The sequence below is a fragment of the Phaseolus vulgaris genome, chromosome 8, assembly GCF_051622355.1.
Source record: "Phaseolus vulgaris cultivar YP4 chromosome 8, ASM5162235v1, whole genome shotgun sequence".
NCBI classification, from domain to species: domain Eukaryota; kingdom Viridiplantae; phylum Streptophyta; class Magnoliopsida; order Fabales; family Fabaceae; genus Phaseolus; species Phaseolus vulgaris.
This window is the reverse complement of record NC_143505.1, coordinates 6,694,155-6,716,165: the sequence shown is the minus strand read 5'-3', so window position 1 is coordinate 6,716,165 and position 22,011 is coordinate 6,694,155. Positions and strand designations below refer to the sequence as shown.

At 34.8% G+C, this 22,011-nt stretch overlaps 1 protein-coding gene, 1 long non-coding RNA gene and 1 pseudogene across 2 annotated transcripts in view; 1 reads left to right on the top strand and 2 right to left on the bottom strand.

The window, feature by feature from the left end:
* The window catches only part of LOC137826736 (uncharacterized), a 71,695-nt gene that overhangs the window by 24,903 nt on the left and 24,781 nt on the right, over positions 1 to 22,011 (bottom strand). The gene's annotated exons all lie outside the window — the stretch shown is intronic.
* LOC137823651 (lysine-specific histone demethylase 1 homolog 1-like) lies at positions 1,613 to 4,316 on the top strand (annotated as a pseudogene).
* LOC150025365 (uncharacterized) lies at positions 7,809 to 21,993 on the bottom strand. Its single transcript, XR_016514625.1, has 3 exons — positions 21,859 to 21,993; positions 15,905 to 16,179; positions 7,809 to 7,965 (listed from the first exon to the last, which is right to left on the bottom strand). It is a non-coding gene; the product is annotated as an uncharacterized LOC150025365 (long non-coding RNA).

Sequence of the window (22,011 nt, the reverse complement as noted above, 5' to 3'; positions counted from 1 at the left end):
TGCCCACTGACGTAAGTCTGGCTAAGATTATATTGATGTGCTCAGTAACTGAACTCGCCAATCCTCAATTTGCATTTTCCACCAACTGAATTTTGTACCATCGAATTTTCAATTCGGAACTTCCCGTTTTCTGCCATGTCAAACGACTAGTCGAGATACTCGGTACAACTAATTTCAGATCTTGGCAATCCTTTTTTTTTTAAATAAAGACCACAAAAATTGCACCACCCAAAATCAGTCACCAATCGCAGTCCCCAATGCACTGGCGCTCCGCCGCACTGGACCGTAACTACCAGGACGCGCACCGCCGCTGTTCGCGCTCCGCACCACCACTGTCGCATTGCACTCCGTGTCGTCTCAGACCAGCACACCTGCAGAACGCACATGCAACCCTAACTTTGGGATGTCGTTGTCACCCCTGCGAAACCCTAGCTTTGGGATGTTGTTGCCGCCTCTGTGAAACCCTAACTTTGGGATGCTACTGCAGGCCCTACGAAACCCTAACTTTGGGATGCTACTGCAGCCACTGTGAAACCCTAGTTTTGGGATGCTACTGCAACCGCAATTTTCACGTCTCGTTGATTAATTTTTGCTGATCGGATCTCTGGTGTGTAAACGAACCAAGGCTCTTGATACCACTTGATGGGAAAAACGCACGCGGAAGCAACACACAAAATCACAAATCAACTGCAGAAAATAAAGAACACATGATTTAACGTGGTTCGGTCGCCAACTACAACCTACATCCACAGGGGCAACTATTAGGTTTTCATTCTATCCTGTTGCACGTCAATTACAAGTACAATTATCTCTTTAAATAGAGATAAATAGATATAATAAAGGGACCCAATAATTAAGTCCACTCACTAAAACATGGTGTCTACTCAGCCCAACCCAATTGGTCATGGCTTCATATCCAACAATCTCCCACTTGAAGTCACGGAACAATGTTCACCTGCGCTTCAACTGTGTACATGGTGTCTTGTCAACCCAACCCAATTGGTCTTGACTTCATACCCAACAATCATCTGCTTCCAAGTTCGTTCAATCTTGTCGACTATTCGACCTCTCGGCATCCCGATATTACATTTGCCCCCCAGGCTTGCGTACATTTATGGAAATGTAACGTAGAGTCTTTAAGAAAGAAAAATTGTTTTGTCTTTAGGTGTACGTCTTTCCTAAGTCATATGCTCCCAAGACTCAAGTGAATTTATGGAAATGTAACGTAGAGTCTAAGAGAATTGGGATAGCTGAGAAGCCGAGAAGCTGAGAGGTCGTGAGATAAATACGAATGTGCACGTAATCCATTACGTGTGTAATCTATTTATGTCTTGGAGGCTGAGTGGAAAATTTTGGTTACTCGAGGCATATGGACGTGGCGTGACGTCAGATAGCGTGAGTTCACGTGATCTGGGTCGTTGATATTGAGTTGATCCAATAGTGAAAATTGTGTGTGACGGTTCATATTTGCCCTTTCCTTCACCTATAAATAGTGGTGGTAGTGGGTTCCATTTCTCATGTGTTAACCGTGAATTAGCTTTGAGAATCCGAGAATTGAATACTTCTTTTATTGATTGTGTATACTCATTTGAAGAGTTTCTGTGAGGTAACCATGTCTTCTCCTTCTGTAACCACTTTATTTTCTTTCGATTCTGGGAGTTCAAGTAGGAAAAGTCCACTAGCTATAGATGTTGTGCCCAGTGATGCCGAGAGTACAAAGGATTCTTCTCGATCTGTCGGTCCTTTGAGTAAAGATAATCCTGAACCTGCTATGTCATCATCTTTGAGTGCATATCATGGAGAGGAAACTCGAGAGGTAGAGTATGTATGGGTGCACAACAAGGTTCGTGAGATTTTTTTTAAGTATATTAAGGTGTCAATGCTTCATGATTTTGTAGAGAATTTTGATATTGTTTTAAAGGGTGTGCCGAATGGTGCGTTCGCATTATGTAGATGTCGAGAACTCGAAACCGTTTGTCTGGGTAGAGGGAGGGAATGCAAGGATTTTTTCTACTTTTATTCGTGTTTGATTTCAGACATTCATGTCTTCTTTCCTTTCGATGAGTTTACCATAGAGGTATTGCGTGTCTTAAACGTAGCTCCCACGCAGTTGCATCCGAATAGTTGGGTTGCGCTCTAGGCTTTTCGGTTGCTCTGTGAGGTGCTTAGTCTTAAGTCCACTCCTAGGTCTTTTTTACATTTTTTTGGTACAAGGCCGGGAGACCGGATAGGTTGGGTATCTCTAGTCGGCCAGTCAAAGAATGACTTCCTTCATCCTTTTACCACTTCCTATAAGAGATTTAAAGAAGGTTTTTTCAAAGTAGTGATTGAAGAGGAAGGTCGACCATATTTCTTTGATGGTGAGACTCCCAGGTTTCCTTTCAATTGAACAAAAGATCCGACACGTTTCTATATGTGACCGAGAAACCGTAATCTTAGATTTATAAAAATTATTTTTCAACTCCGAAATTAGTTTATAGCACCTTAGAATAGATTTTATCATAAAAACACTTTGATAATTAGCTTGACACATAATAAAATATATTACATTCTAACATATAAACCTCACACTATAAAAAAATAATAATAATTTAGTTACCATAAAGAGTGTAAGCTATAAAAGAATGTTACTAGTGTCGATGAAAACGGTATAAGTTAGACAAAAAATAATATTAAATATTTGTCGGCCATGGAGATATTTAATCAACACTAATAATTATTAAGAAAAATAACAATAGATTAGCCTATAATGAAAACATAAGTTGGGTAACTATTGTATTTAATGAAAAAAAAAATTAAGTTTTCTAACACAGAATCCCAAAGTTTGTCACGCGTTCTTCCCCCAAAAGCCCTAATCGTAACTTGGGTGTTTGTGAATTGGAAATCGTATCTTGTAAGTATCCCATAATCTTCATGTATGAGTGTTGCAATCTGGTGCGAGGTTGAAGGTGAATTCGGTGACCGCCGATGAAGAGGTAGATGAAGGTCTTCACAGTGAGGAGGTAGAGAGGGGTTCGCCTTTTGCTTTAGGGTTTATATTTTAGATTTTGGGGTTCGCGGTTTACAGTACATTTGTTTTGTGGTTGAAATTTATTTTTTTTACGGTTGAAATTTATTTTTTTATGGTTGAAATTTATAATTAAGTGCAGCATTTGATTGGTTCGTTTTCACAGTCTTTTTCGATTGATGAACACTTTCTTGTATTGTCTGTTGAAACCCTGTTTTTTTAGTATAATAAGAGTTCTGTTTTTTTTTTTTAATATGAGCACAGATTGGGATAAGGCCAGAGGCGTCGCAGACCATTGAAGAGTAAGGATATTTTCAATCCAAAGGGGATTGTTGTTCCGGATCCTGTTCAGGCGGTGTGTATTTGGTGGGGGAAGGATCACTTTGCATATGGATCTTACTCTTATGTTGCTGTTGGGTTTTCAGGAGATGATTATGACATTCTTGCAGAGAGTGTTTGGAATGAAAGAGTGTTCTTTGCTGGAGAGGCAACCAACAAGCAGTATCATGCGACTATGCATGGAGCGTTTCTTAGTGTGTTGAGAGGCTGCAAACATTTTGAGAGTGGCAAAGAGAAGGTCTTCCATGCCTGCTTTTGACACATCGAAAAGTAACTCCCAGAAGGAGGATGATTTGCACAAACTATTTTTGAAACCTGATATGACATTTGGTAACTTCTCTGCTTTGTATGATCCAAAACTGAATTATCTTAATTCCAGTTCATTACTGAGGGTTAAAATTGGAGGCTCTGTATTGGAGGACTCTGGCAATCTTTAGTTGGGAGGAAAAGTTTAAGTGGTGCTGCTGAATCTCTTATTGGCAGCATAATATTGTCTAGACCCAACTTTGATGAAGTGAAAAATTCTCTTACGACTGGAAAGGAAAATTCTTAGCAGCATCATGTAGAGTAGAACTTATTAAACATTACTTACATTGTTTTTCCTCCCTTTTCAAAATGGACAATTATTCCTCTAGCCAACTGCAAAAAAAACAATATATACGATAAAGACACAATTAGTAGTAAGGGCATCATTTTGTAATTTGTGGCTATAGAAATTGTTTCAAGTAGGACAGAGAGAATTGAAATTTTTAGGCATCTACACAAATCCTCTTCTTGACCTTCTTGAACTTTACAGCAATGCATTCTGTAGAAGCTAGAGGGCAGGGTTTGGTTGATTTCTTCAAGCCCATCATTTTCATAATTCTAGTACTAGCATCTCCATTGCTAACATTACTATGTAAAGTGATGCTATCACTGATAATAGCAACTTCTACATGATTAAAATAAATTTGTATTAACATAGAATCAATACTGAACTCAAGTTATAGGAAACATTGGCATTAAAAAACTGGTTGTTCAAATTTTCATAAAGATAACTCTCGTGACCAAATTCCTCAACTGAAACAGCCATAGGAAACAACCATAGTGTTTTTGATGAAAAATAATCTAATAATTATTTTTTAAAGATGTAGATGCAAAGCAAGGAGGATTTTTATCTTACGCATCACAGTCCAGTGGAAGTTTAGATACACAAATCATCATCAAGTAAGCCACACCAATGCTTGTTTGTATTGAATTTACTTATATGCTTATCAAATAACTGTATTTCTATTCATGAATTGCATGAATCGATCAAGACAATATCTTCTTTGAAGCTAAATTTTAATTTTGTTTCGCTACTTCCTGAATTTTGAGCTGAATATGTCAGGTCTATATATATATATATATATATATATATATATATATATATTAATTATGTGTGTAGGCAAGGCAGCCCAAGTGACTTGGAGTATGATCATATGCCTTATGTTGTTTAAGAAATAGGAATTATCTAATGATTGATTAGAACCCCAACATCATCTTATGTATTTAGATTGTAAAAAATAAGATAAAATATAAAGCAATTATTTGCAATCTGCCAGCTTGAACTGTCCTTTAAAGCTCTATCCAGTATTCCTCAAAACCTTCACGAATACATTTTCATTCTCAAGTTTACACTTTGTCTATGCTTCTCTGCTTCTATGCCCTTTATTTATTCTCTAACACTATTCAGTTGCCTTGTCTAAATGGCTGCTTTTGATTTAATAAAAAAACCTTCCACTCTAATACCCTATTCTTGTGGTTGGTATGTATGTCATAGTTAGAAATTAGTGATATCAATGGGGCATGTTACATTTTTGTTGTAATTGTTTGATGCCTGAATTCAAAGTGATACAAGAATATGGGTTTTTGATCAGAAGGATGAGTCACTACATGTGTAATAAAATATTGTATTTTTTGTTGTTGAATAATAAAATATTGTCTGGAACTTAAACTGTTTTTTGTCTTAAGGAAATTATTAGTTTGCCCTTTTAGTAAAAGGAATTTTGTTTTGCTTTTTAATTTTCTAATTTAAATGCAACACTTTCATCTTTGGATTTGTCGCAAGTATTTTTAAAATGGGATTTTCTAACCAAGATTCTAGAAGTACCGGTTAAAAAAAGGTTTATTGAAAATCATGCAAAAAAGCATTGAAAAAACCATAAAAAAACGTTTTTTATGCGTTTCAATAATAAAAATCAATTATGTAAACAAATAGAGAAATATTGAAACATGTACACGTAATATTTTATATAAAAATTTAAATTTTAGTTTAATGTATGATGTAGTAAACCTAATCTCTTCCATCAGACATAACCTTTGTAGATAATGCAAAAGTTTTCATCAAAGAGTAAAGGTCAATGTTATAGCACTTCATCAAAGAGTTGCATAATTTTGTAAGTAAAATTAACTAATATGCATGTCTTCAATTTATTTGACTAATTTCAAAATTTTATGTTTCAGGTTCAATATGTTAATAAATTCAAAATTTTATGTTTCAGGTTCAATATGTTTTTGTGTTGGTATTACTCCATTCATTAATCTCATACTAATACTCAATTTATTTTATTTATTCTCATTATTTATACCGGTTTTTCCGGTACACATTCCAATATGCTCTTTGCAACAATCAACCAATATGCTCTTTGCAACAATCATATATGTACCAAAATTTTAATTTTTTGTTCTTAGTTCATCTTATGCTTATGACATTCTTTACTACTTTTAGTCAATTAAAACCATAAAGAGCAAGTTTTATTTCAGTTTCAAATGACATTTTCCTTTACAATTGGTATAACTGATATTAACTTTTCATTAAATATTGCATTCACATTGAAACCAATTAGAGGTGTTATAATTGAACTTCAATATTATTGCAAATTCAAATTTGGATTGGCTGTTAAAATTTTTTTCAGCTACTATACTTGAAATTCCATTTTCATTGCAAATTGATATTTATATTGGTTGTTTAAAAAAATTGTTTGTTCTTGAAATTTCATTTTGATTCCAAGTTGATATTTGGATTGATTGTTGGAAAAAACTACAAGTGTTGTGTTGGAAGGTGTTGTGTTGTATAATCGTCTCAGATTTTTTGTATGAGTCGGATCAACCATGAAGTGATTCTTATGTATATATTGTTTTTTGCTGATAAAAAGAAACCGTGTTTTAATGAACTACTAATTTGATTTGATTGCAAATTGAAATTTGGACACTACAAGAAAATTTTGTATTACATACAACACCAATCCGTATATAAGAGACAAAATCCGTATGTAAAACTGTTATAAATAATTGTTACATATGGGTTCAAAATCTGTATGTAACAATGACTTTTGGGAATCATAAATCATTCCATACAACATATTGGAAGAAGGGTGGAGGAATGTACATGGTAATGTTTAAGAAGTGAATAGACCTAGACTTGTACAAATTCGCATGAAAACCACAAGCCTAATGACCACTGACACACCATAATACACTACAAATTTTTTTTTGTCTCCAATTTTCTGCAAATACTTCACAAAATAATCTATTTTCTCCTTTGATAGATGTCTTTAGAAAACAATATTCATCTAATCTTAAAATTAACACATCTCATCCTATTGTTACTTAAAGATACAAAAGTAATAAAAAATTTGTTTGAATAAAATTAAGGATTATAATTAATGCAAAAAAAGCTTAAGAAATTATATTGACTAATTGGGATAAATATTGAACTATAACCAGATATGGTTCGTTAGTAGTATTGGTATTATTCTCTATAACCTTTTTCTATATTTTCATTTTAATAAATCCTAAATGGAGTTCGAAGAAGTCGTCAATGGAGCTGCCACTAAGAAATGCATGTTTTTCATTGTTTTGCTTTCAATCTTTCACATCAGCTGCACTGAGAAATTCCACAAATTATAAAACAAAAAAGTTGTTATAATTAATTTAAAAAAGAAATGGACACAACAACCAGGTTTACATAACAATGTAAAAAGCAACAACTTAACTACACTAGCAAAGGTTATACAAATGAGCATATAAAAACAACAATAATAACTTGGAGAATCCTAGAACCAGTTGAGTTTCAATATAACAATATATTTTCTTTTCTTTGGATGAAGAAAGTTTGCTTTTAGAAACAAAAGTTGAAAATGTCTCTCTCCTCATTTGCTATCCACTCAAACATACCAAGGGTCTTGCATAAATCTCAAGCAAAGAAGCAACAAGAAAATCAAAAGCAATTTTATATGAAAAACTATAATTAATCCATCACAGGATAATATATAGAACCATCGGTATTATGTAGTAATACTTTCTACATTAAAGACTTGTTCGTTTATCAAATTATCATTAATTATATATATATATATGTATATATTACTTTAATATTTAAAACTTAAAGGAAAATAATTTAACTTAAATGTATGTACATCGAACAATAAACATGCAAAATATCAAAACAAATTTTTAAAAATCGAAGTGATAATAAGTATTAAATTTAAAGATTAAAATAATATAACAATAAATTATTATCTTTTAAGAATTCACATGATAACACTGGGCATATCTAACCAAATTCATTCTGTCCTCTTTAGCTAATCTACTTGTGCCTGCAGTCAGAAAAAAAAATATTATATCAGGTTTTTAATAAATTTTTAAGCCACAAGATAAGTTATTTAAGGCCATTTGATAACAAGTTGATTCACGACTTCAAATGCAAATAAACATACAATAAAATATGTTTCAGTGGAAAAAGATTAAAATTTTCCACGTGTGGCCACTATCGACTTTGATAGGAAAAAAACAAGTGATTCCCGAGTCCCCAAATAAAGGCCAGCATTTGCAATGTTGGTTACAGCTAAAAGTGTCTGACATATTTATTGTTATTGGAAGAATGTAAGTATAGACCAAATCATTGAGTCAATTACTAGACTGAAACGCAATGTATACATCAAATCATCTAACAAAGACTTCACACCAGCATAAGATTTTAGGCAAAGTAAATTCAAAATAAATACATAAATCCAGCTACGTTGTAAGGATGTATTCATACCCTAAGTCTATGATCAAACCTCCTCACCAAGGACCATATATACCTAGAGAAAGAAAAACTATACACAATAAATAAATAATTTCAAGCAAACATGGTAGGTGCCAGCTTATCATAAACATTAGCAATCTTAAACAAATAAGTGTTTTCGCCTTATTCAAGACTTTAAAAAACACTATCCGAAAGCACATGAACATGGGACATTGATTTTAAAACATTCTTATAAAAAAATCATTCATAGATAACAAACATCTAACAAAAACCAAAATAATCATTGTTCCTAAAAACAGTTAATTCAGAAAACCCTTCAAAACAAGTCCATCATCAACACTTCCTTAAGAAGAACTTGGACAAAACAAATCACAATTTTTTCAATTTCCACAATCGCATCATAAAGCATCACTCAAGAAGTATTTAATATTCGTCACATTCAAAACAGTCATTAGTAAGTAAATTTTTCAAATTCATAATTCTAAAAGAGACATTTGCAACAGAAAAGTGTTGAACAAGATGTTTTGATGCCTCTAAATTTATTTAGAATACTTGAAGAACCTGTAGTTGTGTTTGTGTGTGGTTTAATAGTTTTTGACTTGTTAATTCACACCTTGTATTCATCCTAACTCACTTGACTCTTTATCTATTTTAAAGGAACTATTTTCTTAAAAGTTGAGAAATTTTAGTAAGTTGTTCTTCAAATCAACCAGTTGAAAAAGCTTTTACTCAAAGGTATTGAGGCTAAAGCAAGTTTTTCACCCTATTGAATTGTCGAAACAACTGGTTGTTTGACACTTAGTGATTTTCAAAATGTTTTGGAAAAACTTTGCTTTATTTTTGTCTTTGTTATATCGTTATTTCGATTTCGATAAAACAACTGACTCTTTTATTTGAAATCCTTAACAGAAACCTATTTCAATTTGTTGTTTTGAAAAACAATTTGTTGTTTTGAAAAACAATTTGTTGTTTTTATAACGAAATTTTGTTAATATTTCTAAACTGTTTTTAAATGATTCTAACTTATTTTGATTTATCACTTCCTTAAGTCTATATAAAGACTATTTTATGATCTTTTCAAGAACCTAAGAAAGAGAAATTATTAAAAACGTTTTCAAGAGATCAAAAGCTTTAGATCATCACTCGGGTGTGGAATAGGACTAGGTTTTCTATACTTATGTACTACTGCTTTGTAAAACCCAAATGTACTCTATTTCCTTCATTTTGAATACTCTAATTTGTGTAATTTGTGTAAGAAAGTTTCATAAAGGGTTTTTGAAAACTGTGGTGTTCTCAAGGAGTGATGTATGTTCTTGAAGGGTTCAAGATCATCACTTTTAGTGTGTGTTTTGTAATCTAGTTTGATTACATAGTGAATTCTTAGTGGTTAGTTGAAGATTGGATGTAGCTCTTGGTTAAGAATGAACTAGTATAAACCTCTTTGTATGAATCTATTTATCCCTTCTCTTATACACTATTTTACAATATGTTCATTATTTGCTGGTATAAACTATCTGTTGTTTCAACAACTAGTTGATTTTATCCTGTTGAACAAAATTTGGTTGATTTTTCAAAACTTTTCATTCTATTTTCAATCTTTGAGAAAATATTGTGAAAACAATTTATCCACTCTTGTTTTTGCCACGCATTCTAACAAAAATAACACAAACTCTTGGTGGATCCTCTAGAGGATGTGAAAAGATGGTCGTGAACTACAACAACTTCTTAAGAACCATAGTCGCCACGATTCCCAAACCCTGAGGCACGGGAACCATCCTCATAGTAACAGACCCGCATTTACCCGTAACCTTGCACGGAATGGTGTGGGGTTTTTCGATCTTGTTCCCTAGTACACTCTGCTAATGGGGATAACAAAAAGTTTCGCTAGAGTGATGGCTCCACGAATAGAGGTGCCCACCTCCTTGCTACACTTGACACCGAGACCCATGTACCGTTATAGTCACCAACCACAATGAAGGCCTTGAACCGGGTTCGAGGAAGGGAGTGGAGGTAGATGTGTTCCAAGCTTCGGATTCTGACCTCTTTCACCGAACGTCCAAGCTTCGTCACTGAGACTTATTCTCCCCCTCTTCACGGCGAGGCCCTCGACAGAGTAAGGAGTCTGTGTGAGGGTTTCGAAAGAGAAATAATGAGAAGGGTTGACGAGAGTGAGCGATCTTTGTAAGGGTTGTGAGGGTTCCTTGTGGGATTTTGGGTTTTCATCTTTGAATATTAGGGATTTCATTTGGGCAATGAGTTTCAATTTTGGAAAGATAGGGAAAATTTGGGTAGTGGGTTTCGATTTGCTCTGAACATTTTATTTTTTTAATTCTGTATTTAGTATTTAATATAAGGATATAATCTAAATGTAATTATTTACGTTTTATAACACCAAAATTATATACCGTTTAAATTCGTATTAAAAAAATCTGTATACATACTCTTTAAGTAAATATTTATATATAAAGTTCATTTTACATATATTTTATATTTTAGATATAAATTCAAATTCATATATAATGATCTGTATATAAAATATTAGTATGTAAATAAATAATTTTTTATAATAGAATTTACATAATTTATATTTGGATTATTCAGAAAAATTGCAGTTATAATTTATAACTGAAATTCGATATTAATTTCATATTGAAAAGTAAATTCACAACAATTTACAGGTGATATAAGTTTTATTTGGTGGTTTCATAGATTTATTTATCTATTTTAATTAATTATTAAGTGTACTATTTATTAAAATTAAATTTGAATAATTTGGAAATAATGTATATAAATAATTATTGGTAATTGGGTATTGGTGATGACAGCTTTTGTTTTCGTATAAGTCCTAGTGATTTTATAGATTTATTTATTTTAATCAATTATTAAGTATATTATTTATTAAAAATATATATTGGTTATTCAATATAGGGATGGAAATTAGGAAGAGAAATAGAGAGAGAAGACTCAAAAATAATCTTATTTTATTTAATTTTTTGGGCTGTAAAGTAGCATAATTGTAAAGGTAAAAAGTAGCATATAATAAGTAAAAGAATATAATTTCATCATTTATTCAAGTAAAAGTAGAAAAGATACAGAAACCCACACTTTATTTTTCATTTATTCAAAATCAAAAGTAAAAAAGGTACAGAAACCCACATTTTATTTTTGCCTCCAAGTGTACGTAGTTTCTCACACCAGCCACCCTTAATTAATTAATTTATTTTCATATAAATAATAGTGTCCCAACAGCAAGGACGTTAGCATTTTTTTTTATTGTTTATTTAAATTCGGTTTAATTTTTTTTTTGTCGTTTAATTGACACTATCTTTTTTTATTTTAGGTAAGACTTGTGTGACGTTAGTTGTGTTGTTTATTAAAGAGACTCTAATACAATAATGTCCATTGAGTTAGTGTGGGGAGACTGGGTTAACGTTTTTAACTATTTAGTGTCATTTTTTTTTTTTTTAAAGTTATTGATATTATTTCTTGTCGTGTTAGGATTGCTTAATTTTATCCTTTTTAATTTCATCTCTTTAAGTAGATTAGCCTTAATAGTTTCTCTTACAAATCCAGCTAATTTCTTAATCACATTATGAACAAAAAGAGGAGTTAAAGGGTTATCCCGTCTCAAATTCCTAGTTGGTTTAAATTCTAGCGTCAACTACCATTAACCAGAACTGACATTGATACTGATTACAAGCATCCTTTGATCCTAGTGACTCATTTGTCATTGAAACCAAGCCTAAACATTGTATCATATTGAAAAAAAACTCACTTAACTAAGTCATATGTCTTTTCATAGTTCATTTTGATACACAACCCACTTTTACCAAGCCTCCTGAGATATTCTACAACCACATTAGCTGTAATTACCCTGTCCAACATCCCTCTTTTTTTCAAGAAAGCAAATTGATATTCATCAATAACACCATGTAATACTTTCTTCAACCTACCAAGGTTGTTAAACTCGCAAGTCAACTCGTAGACTCGTCTGAGTTTACATGTCCACATGCTCTTAGCGAGTTAGCTCAGTTGTATACTCGAATCTTGAGTAAACTCGGAAGACTCGGAGTGAATTGGTAAAATCAGAGTAAAATCGCGAGTCTGGTCTGAGTTAGCTGGTTGTAGGTGGTTCATGCGGTTAGTGACGTTTCTTTGTATAAGGTTAGAGATGGTGGTGTGAAATTAGGGTTGCATTTTTATGTAGTGTGATTTAGGGGATTAGGGTTATGTTTTTTTTATTGGGCTGCAGAATAGAAGATAGGTTCTAAATTTGATTTTTATTTTATTTAATTAAGCAGCAAAATGATGTATGTATTTTCATTCAGGACTAAATGTAGTTATTTACTATTAATTTATTTTTAATATGAAAGTAAACTCTTACGAGTCTACGGAGCTCCCACGAGTCTACGTAGACTCGCAAGTTTAACAACCTTGCAACCTACACGATAACACTTTAGAAATAATTTTATACAAAGCTCCAAGAAATGAAATCGGTCTAAAATGGTCCAACTTTAGGGGATCCCAAACTTTAGCTACTAATGTTATGAATAAGTCATTACACTCTTTTGGAATATTACCCGTGTTCTGGAGGTGGATTACCATTGACATAATATATTCTTTAAGAGATTCCCAGCTATTCTTGATAAAGTTTAAATTAAAACCATCAAGTCCCGAGCTTTTTGAGTCGTCACACTGCCACATCGCTGCCCTAACTTCATCCTCTATAAAATTGAATATTAGGCTTACATTTTCCTCAATAAAAATAGTTTTAAGTGTTGAAGATGGTTGTTGCTCCTTCAAGACATGCGTTTATGAAGACTTCTATGTACATTTCATGTGTATTTTGCTTTGCTTTAAGTGTGTCTTAGGTAGTGCTTAGAGGTTGTTTAAGAGTGGGCTTTTTGCTGAGTAACTCACCTCATAACCACTGGCCATGTGATAAGAACAAACATAAGTTTTCTTAAACTGTTTTTCACATGTTTTACAAAAAACACGTTTACTGCATAAAAATAAATCTGTTCTTTTCTAAATAAACAAATTCTTTTTTAAACTGATGCCTTGGCTAAGTCTTGTGAAAATTAGATTTTGTGCATCATGTATTTTGACTAAGTCTTCTACCTTTCAAAACGACTGTGTTTAAATAGTTAAGCTTTTCTGTTTTCGTTTTGAAAAAATAAATCTGTTCATCTGTAAATGAATAGATTCTTTTTTGTCTCTGGTGCCATGTCAAGCTTAAACGTTTTTCAGTTTTATCTCTGCACCAGAATGGTTGACTAAGTCTCCTTACTTAACAAATTCTCTAACTGCTTTTTGAAAATAAATCTGTTCATTTTATTTTCAATATGTTCATTTTATAACAGCTTTAACTGTTTTTTAAAATTCTGTTATAAGTTGGTTTTCTATAAAATGAAAACTTGTTTCTGAGTTTAAACATCGTTCATACATTTGTAAAAACAAGTTTTACAATAGAGAATTAAGAGTTTACAAAGGATTAGCATTTGTTCTTCAAAGATTTCGAAAATCACAAAGTGCTTGTTCTTGTTTGGTTCCAAAAGCTTGGTGTGAGGTGCTGCTACTGTTCTAGCAATCTTGCCTACTGGTTTAAGGCAGATCTTTGTATCCTCAATCAGGTGTAGTCGTTTCACTTTTCATTTCTTGTAATAGTTTGGTTGAACACTCTTCTTGATAGGTTTTCTTGAAGAGTGTGTGTGAGCTGAAATAGGTTTTTTCAGCAAGAGTACCTACGTTCTTGTAGGTTTCAAGAACAGTGGGAATTTAGTTTGTTTGTATTGTGATTTAGTGAACTTCACCTTGGTTTAGGTGAAGACTGGATGTAGCTCAGTGGAGTGAACCAGTATAATTGCCTCGTGTTCATTCTCTTTTAATCTCTGCACTTAAGTTTTTGCATAACTGTTAAAACAACAAAGAAATAAATCTGTTCAATCATTAATAAATCTGTTTTTTCTGGGCTCGTTTCATCCTGTTCTTAATTTCTGGGAAAGTTGTTTGATTCTGATAAGAACATATAAAAATTTGTTAAAAGCCACTGGAACAGATTGATTGTGATAGGTTGCTCAAGAAATTGTCAAAGCTATTAATTGAACCTTAATCAATTGCTTAAAATTGAAGCTTGTTGTTCTGTGATTCACTGTTCTTAATTTCTGGAAAACTGTTTGATTTCAAGAAGAACACTTATAATTTGTTAAAAGTCACTGGAACAGGTTGATTGTAAAGGTTACTCAATTAATTGGCATGCTATCAATCGAACCTTAATCACTTGCTTGAAATTGAAGTTTGTTGTTTTGTGTTTCACTAGTTTTCGTTCTAATATCAGTGTGTGTGCATCTGGAAAATCTATCTGCATAATCTTGTGATTAACCTTGCTGTATAAACGTTTTTCAAACACAAACAGTGCCAAAATAAATCTGTTCATTTTCACTTAAATCGATTTATTTTCTGTAAACTGTGTTAAACACTGATTCTGCGAGAAAGATTTAAAAGGTCAATTCACCCCCCCCCCCCCCTCTTGAACTTTGGCACTATTAAACCTAACATTAAGGACCTTACTCCAAAATCTTTTGTTGCACTGAATATTTCTTCAAAGAGTTTTTTCCATCTCTTCTTACATCCTCTTCTCATACTTCTTCATCTAATAAATATTTTGAGTTCATATCACCATGTATAAGCCAGCTCATCCTCACCTTTTGGCATAACAACGACTCAATCTTTTTCTCAACAATACTCAATTGACTAACTAATTCCATTCTTTTTAACTTTAAATTGTCCTCTAGCTCCCTAATATCATCCTTTTCCTCCAACTCCTCAATTTATCTAACATTTGAAGTGATATTCTCTTGGACTTCTTTTATACATGTTAATTCCTCCCAAAGTGCAACCTTGTCTTGCGGATTACATGAAACATACACATTAACAGTTGATACTTGTGTGTTTGATTTTAGGTGTTTGTCATTAACAAAAATAAAACCTTTTCCAACTTCATGATCATCACATTGAAAAGCTTCTTTGTGTCATATTGTTAGTATGCTTCCAACACCATTTTCCCCTTCATCATCCTATATTATTATACCCTCACATGGTAAAACATCTTGTATCGGCCATTTCATTAGTTTTAGTTTCTTGTAAACACACGAGATTTGTGTCTTCTTTAGAAATAATTTGTTGCAGATACCTAGCTTTAGTACGCTCTTATGTTGAAGTTTACAATTATCAGAAGACATAATTTTGATTCCCATCCACACTTCTAATCTTACCCTCTTGATCTCTATCTTCCATTCGTTCCAATTTACTAATTACTTATTCCTCGTCCCTGCAACATGTTATACCGATTTGCTTCCCCAACTCCCAGAGTTTAATTGGTTCACCGATATCTAAGTAGACCCAAAAACGTCTATTGCAATTAATCTTGCTATCAGAAACAGTTTGGTAAATAAATTTTGAGACTAATCTGGATGAACTGTTTTGCTCCAAATGGAGAATTTCCAAACCTGAAAAAACTTGCCACCTTCTATGTCTCAGAACCCTTTGTGGTGTGACCGACTCTTCTTCAATCACTCCACTCCCTTCTCTTACTCCGCTGCAGAATCTTGTGCCTGCACCTTCAAGAATGAGGTTTTGTTCCCTCTGTTCATCGCCTTCCCTAACCTCAAAACCAATTTCTTCCGTTTGAGGACTTAAAACCAATTTCTTTCTCTTTACACTGCCCAAATTAATTTTCGGTAGAAACACTCCCTGAAGAAAAACTCTTCGTCTTCTCTGCTGCCTGATGGGAAGTTCAATATAATAACAATAATATCTCAACAAGAGCAATACGCAGCGGATAACAATTTCCCCAACTTGCAAGAATCTGTGAGAAGCAATAGCAAATAATGGCAGCAACACAAAACACACTTCAAGAAGACACAAGAATTTTAACATAGAAAACCTTCTCAATGTGAGAAGTAAAAACCACGGGCACAAGCCAGTCAATCAAGGTTCCACTATGATCAAAAATATGGTTACAAGAGACTCAAATCACAGCACAATTTGTGCTCAATGACCAGCCAAATACCAATACAACAGAGATGAAAACAGAGAACAAGGAACCTGAAAAATTCACAAATTGCAGTTACCGTACGCGGCCTATATGTCACTTTTCCAGTGATCTTTGAACAATCCGAACGGTTAAACTGAAGAACCACGAGGTATGAACCTGCTGACAAAATTTCAGCCCGATCCAACGGTGGAAGAAACCGCAGCAGCAATCTGAAAATTACCGTTCTCAAAAGAAACGCTGAAAAACGCTGCTGCAGTGTGAGATGAATTTCTCTCTGCTCAAACACCTTCTGCAAGATCCGATCGGTCAGATTGAATTTACACACAGTATAAACCTGCTGACAAAATTTCAGCCCGATCCAACGGTTAACGAAGAGTCGATGGTAGCTGTAAGTGTGAGATGAATTTCTCTCTTTAATCTTTTCTCTCTTTTTCTCTCACTTTTTCTCTCTCTCCTGTGTGTGCTGGCTCTGCCCCTGTTTGAAAAAACCCTAAAGGTTAATGTTGGAATGGGCCTCCACATAGGAAGTGAGCCCAAACCCAACAAATCTCCCCCTCACAACTATGTGGAGATGATTGCCAAACCGGCAATCTTGCAACAAGTTTCAGACTTGCTCCTCGGTAGTGACTTTGTCATCATATCAGCACAATTATCATCTGTATGAACTTTTGCCAACTCCAGTAACCTAGCTTCCAAAGCATCGCGTATCCAATGATACCTCACATCAATATGCTTGGACCTAGAATGGAAAGTTGAATTCTTACCAAGATAAATTGCACTCTGACTATCACAAAATAGCAAGTACTTGTCTTGAACAAAACTAAGCTCTTGCAGGAGTTTCTTCACCCACAACAACTCCTTGCAAGCTTCTGTAATGGCAATGAACTCTGCCTCAGTAGTGGACAATGCAACACACTTCTGTAATCTGGATTGCCATGCCACAGCTCCACCTGCAAATTTAATCACGTAGCCTGAGGTAGACCTTCTAGAGTCTATGTCTCCACCCATATCAGAATCAGTGTAACCCACAAGGGTAGGCTTATCACCTCCAAAACAAAGCCTCAAACAAGTCGTACCACGAAGATACCTTAAAATCCATTTCACAGCATTCCAATGCTCTCTACCTGGATTAGACATAAATCTACTGACTGTACCAACAACATGTGCAATATCTGGTCTTGTACACACCATTGCATACATCAAGCTACCCACAGCAGATGCATAAGGAATCCGTTGCATATCTGACTTTTCATATTCATAAGAAGGACTTTGTTTTGTACTCAATTTAAAATGGGTAGCAAGAGGAGTGCTTACCACCTTAGCATTTTCCATCTGGAACCTCTGTAGCACTCTTTTAACATAGTTCTCCTGTGACAACCAAAGCTTTTTCTCTTGCCTATCACGCATGATTCTTATACCAAGAATTTGCTTAGCAGCTCCCATGTCTTTCATAGCAAATGACTCACTCAATTGCTTCTTCAACCTGTTGATCATGGAAATATCTTTCCCAACAATAAGAATGTCATCAACATACAACAACAGGATAATGAAATCATCATTAGCAAATTTTTTAACAAACACACAATGATCAGAAGTAGTCTTCTTGTAGCCTTGCTCACACATAACAGACTCAAACTTCTTGTACCATTGACGAGGAGCTTGCTTCAAGCCATATAGACTTTTTCTCAGCCTACACACATGATCTTCCTTGCCTTCAACAAGAAAACCATCAGGTTGCTTCATGTAAATCTCTTCCTCCAAATCACCATGAAGGAAAGCAGTTTTAACATCCATTTGCTCTACCTCTAAATCAAGAGTAGCAGCCAAACTCAGCACAATTCTAATGGATGACATCTTCACCACAGGAGAAAAAATCTCATTGAAATCAATGCCTTTTCTCTGTCTAAAACCTTTCACCACCAATCTGGCTTTATACCTTGGAGATGTGGAATTGCTTTCTTGCTTTACCCTGTAAATCCACCTGTTTTCCAGAGCCTTCTTGTCTTTTGGCAATTTCACCAAGTCAAAAGTGTGATTATCATGCAAGGACTTCATTTCATCTTGCATTGCATCCAACCACTTTTTCTTTTCTTCACTTTCCATGGCTTCAAGATAGCACTCCGGTTCTCCTTCATCCGTCAAGGTAACATAGTCATCAGAAGGATACCTAGTAGATGGTTCCCCTACCTATTAGACCTCCGAATTTGAACTTGAGGTGGTTCAGGAGCATCACCAAGATCCTCATCTTGTGACATCCCATGTTCCTCTTCACTGTCATCAATAGGAACATCAAAAGCATCTCCAAGTTGCTGATCATCAACATCATCATGTTGTTCATCACTCAGAACTGGATCGACATTAGACAATCTATTATCTGTCTCAGATGTTATCTTCTCTGTCTTATCAATATCTTCAATGGTTTGATCTTCCATGAACTTCACATCACGGCTTCTCACTGCCTTCTTCTAAACCGGATCAAAGAACTTGTAGCCAAATTCATCCTGACCATAACCAATGAAGATGCATTGCCTTGTGTTCGCGTCCAACTTGGATCTCTCATCCTTAGGAACATGCACATATGCTTTACAACCGAAGACTCGCAAATGATCATACTTGACATTCTTGCCAAACCAAACCTTGTCTGGCACCTCAGCATTCAAAGCAATTGCAGGACTCAAATTAATAACATGCACTGCAGTGTACAAAGCCTCACCCCAAAAGTGCTTAGGCAACTTTGCTTTAGAAAGCATACACCTGACTCTTTCTATTAGTGTCCTGTTCATCCTTTCTGCTAAGCCATTCAACTGAGGAGTTTTAGGAGGAGTCTTTTCATGTCTGATACCGTGTTGCTTGCAATAAGCATCAAACGGTCCACAATACTCACCACCATTGTCAGTACGAATGCATTTCAGCTTCTTGCCTGACTGTCTCTCGACCAAAACATGAAATTCTTTGAATTTCGCTAGAACTTGGTCCTTTGTCTTCAAAGCATAAACCCAAAGCTTCCTGGAACAATCATCAATAAAGGTAACAAAATAAATTGTACCAGTAAATGACTTTACCTTCAATGGGCCACAAACATCAGAATGCACCAATTCAAGCAACTCTGACTTCTTTGAGGGAGGATGCTTCTTGAAGGATACTCTGGTCTGCTTACCAGCCATGCAATGAGAACATTTCTCCAACTCTGCATTCTTCAATCCCGAAAGCACATCCTTTTTAGCTAAACAATTCAGCCCCTTCTCACTGATATGACTAAGCCTTCGGTGCCACAAAGAAGCGTCCATATCCATGGCGTTCACACTGTCTTTAGCAACCAAAGCTTTTGTCCAATATAGTTTACTGATTCTGTCCCCTTTGGCCACGATGAGATTACCTCTAGAGAGTTTCCACTTTCCTAAACCGAAGTGATTTTCAAAACCACTATCATCAAGCATCTGCACAGAAAGCAAATTAAAGCGGACATCTGGAGCATGTTTGACTCCTCTAAGCAACAACTGCATTCCCATATTGGTTTGCAAGCAAACATCAGCAATACCAATTACCTTAGACACACCATCATTAACCATCATTACCCATCTTCAACACTCCAAAATCACCAGAAGTGTAAGATGTGAAGAACTCCTTCCTTGGTGTAACATGCAATGTAACACCACTGTCAATTATCCACATGCTCTCATCTGATACAAGATTAACTGAATCATGGTCACGAAGAATAATAAGATCATCATCAGAAATAGCAGTAGTAACACGATCATCATTGTCATGATGTTTCTCCTTCTGCTTTCCTTTCTTATCCTTGTTCTCCTTTTTCCAAAGAAAACAGTTTCTCTGAATGTGCCCGGTTTTGTGACAATAATGACACTCCACATTTTTGTATCTGGACTTGGACTTACTTCTGCTATTCTGTTTACTCCCTTTCAGTTCCTTTTTCTGACTTCTCCCCCTATTTTCAGTGAAAAGTACCTCGGAATGAGATGAAGTACCATGAGCCTTCCTTCTCATCTCCTCATTAAGAACACTACTCTTAACATTTTCCAAGGAGACAACACCATCAGGAGATGAGTTTGTAATTGAAACCCGAAATGTTTCCCAAGAGTCTGGTAGAGTATTCAGTAGCCATAGTCCCAACACTTCATCATCAAATTTGATGCCCATTTGAGACAATTGATCTCGGAACCCCTGAAAATCATTTAAGTGATCTGAAATAGAAATACCTCAAATTCATCAAGGAATTCAACAAATATAATTTATTGTTTCCTGTACTAGAAGCATACAAAGTCTCAATCTTCTTCCACAGGGATTTTGCATCTTCCTCATTAGCAATGTGATTATAAACATTATCTTCAACATACTGACGAATAAAACCACAAACCTGCTGATGCTCAAACTTCCATTCTTCATCAGTCTTGTCTTTTGGCTTTTCAGTAGCAAACACAGGAAGATGCAATTTCTTCACAAATAGCAGATCCTTCATTTTTCCCTTCCATAAGTGATAGTTAGTGTCGTTCAAACAGACCATCTTATTTGTATTTGCCTCCATCATTCAAGCAGTCAAATAGCCCCAACCAAGGAGCTCTGATACCACTCTGATGGGAAATTCAATATAATAACAATAATATCTCAACAAGAGCAATACGCAGCAGATAACAATTTTCCCAACTTGCAAGAATCTGTGAGGAGCAATAGCAAATAATGGCACCAACACAAAACACACTTCAAGAAGACACAAGAATTTTAACGTGGAAAACCTTCTCAATGTGAGAAGTAAAAACCACGGGCACAAGCCAGTCAATCAAGGTTCCACTATGATCAAAAATATGGTTACAAGAGACTCAAATCACAGCACAATTTGTGCTCAATGACCAGCCAAATACCAATACAACAGAGATGAAAACAGAGAACAAGGAACCTGAAAAATTCACAAATTGCAGTTACCGTACGCGGCCTATATGTCACTTTTCCAGTGATCTTTGAACAATCCGAACGGTTAAACTGAAGAACCACGAGGTATGAACCTGCTGACAAAATTTCAGCCCGATCCAACGGTGGAAGAAACCGCAGCAGCAATCTGAAAATTCCCGTTCTCAAAAGAAACGCTGAAAAACGCTGCTGCAGTGTGAGATGAATTTCTCTCTGCTCAAACACCTTCTGCAAGATCCGATCGGTCAGATTGAATTTACACACAGTATAAACCTGCTGACAAAATTTCAGCCCGATCCAACGGTTAACGAAGAGTCGATGGTGGCCGGAAGTTGCTGAACGAAACTTTCTCTCTCTTTAATCTTTTTTCTCACTTTTTCTCTCTCTCCTGTGTGTGCTGGCTCTGCCCTTATTTGAAAAAACCCTAAAGATTAATGTTGGAATGGGCCTTCACATAGGAAGTGAGCCCAAACCCAACACTGCCGTGATACGAGTCCGAGAACAAACCACAACAACAATATGAGATAAAGAAACACTTTGGGAAGATTCAAATTCAGTTCTACTTTTTCTTAGACTTTTATTTACATTAAAATCAAATTTATGTTCTCCATAACTATTTATTGTTCACCTGTTCTC